Below are 3,493 nucleotides of genomic sequence, written 5' to 3'. Positions count from 1 at the left end.
TGTGTGTGTGTGTAAAGAGGACAATGCAAGGTTAAAATGTGGGGCCTCGTACATGTTAGTAAGAGTGAGTCGTTTTAGTAAGCCGGGAATATGGAGCAGAAGGGAGGGAAGGCTTGAATCCAGGGGGAGGTGAGGGGATATAGGCACTTCTAAGGGAAGGGGTCGAGTGAGGGTGGGGGGGTGGGGGTGTAACGTGAGGCAGGAAGTCAGTGGCGCTTCCTACCCGGGCGAGAGCTTCTTCGACAGTGATCATCTTCTCTTTCACCATCATCATTAGTTGGATCCGCTCCTCATCACTCATGGTGATCTCACTAGCCACATAGCCTATGTCTTCTCCTGAAGGGGGCAAAGGGAAAAAACGAACAAAGGTCAAATATGGAGTAACGTAAATGACGTAGTAAGTAAAAGTATAGCCACACAAACCTTTGGATGTCTGTCTCATGACTGGTTTGTGCTGAGACTTGCGGAAGTTCTGCCAAAAAGATTTGTTCTTCTTCTTGTTGTCCCATTTACCTAAAAGGAAGACAAATTAAATACTCGGGTTGTAAATATCTGCATGGGTATAAAACCATCCCTACAATTTATACAACAAGTACATATGATCCTTACGCAAATATGTCTTTCTGACTATTGTCTTTTTTTTCACTCCAAGGATCAATACATTTTAAGCTTAATCTTAAATATATTAAGACAGCAGAAGACAAACATAAAACTGAATCTCAATTTACCCCCAGATCCTTCTTCAGAGCTAGATTTGTGCAGGGACAGTCTGTGGGTGAAAGAGTAAAGAAACACAGATTAGAAAAATGTATCTTCCGTTTTTTTTCGTAATCTCAAACCATATGATAAAGTCTCCAGTCTCTGTCAACCACAGTGCTTCAAAACACTGTGACTGTGTTTATGAGTGTTTTGGCAAAGAGGGCTGCAGTTCTGTCTGTTCACCACTTGGGGACAGTGGTGGCACTTATGTGACAACAAAGCTAGGCTCCTTAGGGTTGAGAGGGAGAAGGTGGAGGAGAGGAGAGGGTGTAGACAATAACACCCCTGTTGCAAAAACAAGAGGGTCAGATAGAGATGATGGTACAACAAAGTGTTTAAGAAGCATTAAAGACCAAAGGAAGGTCAACAAGATACAGAAAAAGACAAGGGCAAGCATGTGAAAGGGAGAAATCGAGGAAGAGAGGAACAGAAGGAGAGAGAGAGAGAGAGAGAGAGAGAGAGAGAGAGAGAGAGAGAGAGAGAGAGAGAGAGAGAGAGAGAGAGAGAGGACAGGGCGGACTCAGCCCGTTTGTATTTCCACAGGAGAGACAGTCACAAGGAAGACAGACAGCATAAGAGAAGGAGAGATGGAAAATAACAGAGTCCAAAATAAAAAAGTCAAGATATGTCCATAAACCTTTCTAACTAACCACTGCTAACGGGGAGAAAATAACTAAGCCCTTTGTGACACATGAACTGCACTCAGCTTCCAATCAAAAAGTCATGTGAGCAGCCTCACCCAATGTTCTAGCAATTTCAGCAGCGTGTGAGGCTGTGCCTGACTCTCCCTTGTTCTTGAGATGACGGGAAAACCACATCAATGGCAATCTATTTCTATATACTTTATATATAAAAATAAAAGTGTGTAGTAGAGGGGGGTGAGCTTCAGCGGTCCATGTTCTAAGTAGCTGCTGAAAACTTCACAGAAGAACAGACTTTGTTTTCAGATTGAGCTAAATTTGCATGGAGGGAGCGAAGCTTCAGGGCGGTTCGTGTCTGAGAATAACACCCTACAGGTAGGTGTGTGTGTGTGTGTGTGTGTGTGTGAGAGATAGTGACTGCCGGTGGCAGCACGCTGTAAGCTTTTCCGTTCTTTCAATTAAAAGGGATTAAATCATAGGGGGGGGAAAGGACAGATAAGAACAACATATTTGTCCAGTTGAGACCCTCAGAGACCTGTTCAGTAAATCTCTCTATTAAAGGCATAGCTGTCTCACTCTGACACCATCACACAGCCACACACCCTTTACGATTGGAGCCCAGTGCACACGGGCACACAGCTGCTGAGCCGTGCAGAGAGATGGGTGGCTGCCAGTGAAGCAATGTGAAAGTGTGTGACAGGATCACAACACGATGAACAGGTCACTTCCCTCTCTAGTGGCTGCTTGTGTGTGTGTGTGTGTGTGTGTGTGTGTGTGTTCATATGTTTGTTCAGACATGGCAGCCCTCTCTTGGTGCAATGGGAAATCTTCACGTGGCTTAAAGCCCGGCTGCTATGGCAACATAATGAGATGCTAATTGAATGGAGGCCTGTACGGTTTGCCCCACTGTTCATCCCCCTCTCAGATAGGCTAGGGCCAAAGCTAATGCTAATAGAACTCACTCAATAGAGGCTTTTCTGTGGCAGCGATGCACCCCCCCCTCCCCCCCCACGGTCTATAAATTAACCTCCTGTGCAGCGCACACATGCATGCACATACACACCTCCATGCGCTCACGAGCCTGAATGTCTTTCAAAGAGGGTGTCAGTCCAGGCATTGTGTGGCAGGGCAACTTAATTGGTTTAACTTTAAATCTTTATTATGCCTTTTTTTATTTCAATTCCTTTCTTTGCATCGACTAGGGGACCTTTAACTGCTCATTAGCATAAGAAGCCAACTTTCTATTTTCTGCATAATGTTCTGTACAGTATCTAAACTTTGGCTGAACCTAAACCTAAAGTTTATTTCCGTGATACCTCTCGTAATGAAAATGTGAGCTTATGCCTTTGGGGCCATGAGTGAATGGCAAGTTTGGTCAGTGAACGTGATGTGATGTGATGCGCATTGACCCCATGGAAATGGTCGCGTGAGTGCTGTCTATGTTATAGCATGAGATGCGTTAAAAACATATAGTGAATATGTAGTAGTTGCACCAGCATAAAAGATACTATATCAACATCAGGGGGAAAAAAGGATGACTGACTGAGTAAGTAGGGAGCCATCATATGATGCAAAATGAGTCACAGGTTTAGCATCCTGTGTGACAGAGCTGCTGTGAAAATTGATAAACCAGCACAAAGCCAGGGTTGGACACACAGCTGTGTGAACTCAGCGTAAATCACAGCATTGCACACATGTACGCGTGTATGGTGACTGTGTGACTACAGGGCTGGCCACCTGGAGCAAGATGATCTCCGGTGTTCTGGTAGAGACAATGAACGGCAGCGACCCTGTGCAACGGTGGCGGGGTCCACAGGAAAAACAGAGGGGTGAACTCTTCGGGGGTCATGGAAAGGGCAGAGGTCAAATGGAAGGGGAAGACAGAACATCATATGGAAGGGAAATAGAAAAATTATACCGATAAACCACACACGAGATGCACGTTTTTGTGCTCGTGTATTTATTTCCCTGCCTCCTGTCTCATGTGCTTCACTCTAAGAAGCAACAAAACAGTTCCATGAGGGCTGCAACACAAGTGGTAAATGCGCTGACAAGGTACTTTAGTTTTCCAACATGGCACCGTTGCTCTAAAC

At 45.0% G+C, this 3,493-nt stretch overlaps 1 long non-coding RNA gene across 1 annotated transcript; it reads right to left on the bottom strand.

The window, feature by feature from the left end:
* Nucleotides 1-6: 6 nt before the first annotated feature.
* LOC116379877 (uncharacterized) lies at nt 7-1,189 on the bottom strand. The gene is made up of 3 exons (XR_004212485.1): nt 729-1,189; nt 424-513; nt 7-336 (listed from the first exon to the last, which is right to left on the bottom strand). It is a non-coding gene; the product is annotated as an uncharacterized LOC116379877 (long non-coding RNA).
* Nucleotides 1,190-3,493: the final 2,304 nt, after the last annotated feature.

Source organism: Anarrhichthys ocellatus, unplaced genomic scaffold, assembly GCF_004355925.1.
Source record: "Anarrhichthys ocellatus isolate YVR2014 unplaced genomic scaffold, GSC_Weel_1.0 scaffold5438, whole genome shotgun sequence".
Lineage (NCBI taxonomy): Eukaryota > Metazoa > Chordata > Actinopteri > Perciformes > Anarhichadidae > Anarrhichthys > Anarrhichthys ocellatus.
Note: the sequence above shows the minus strand (reverse complement) of the source record. Positions and strands in the feature narration are given on the sequence as shown.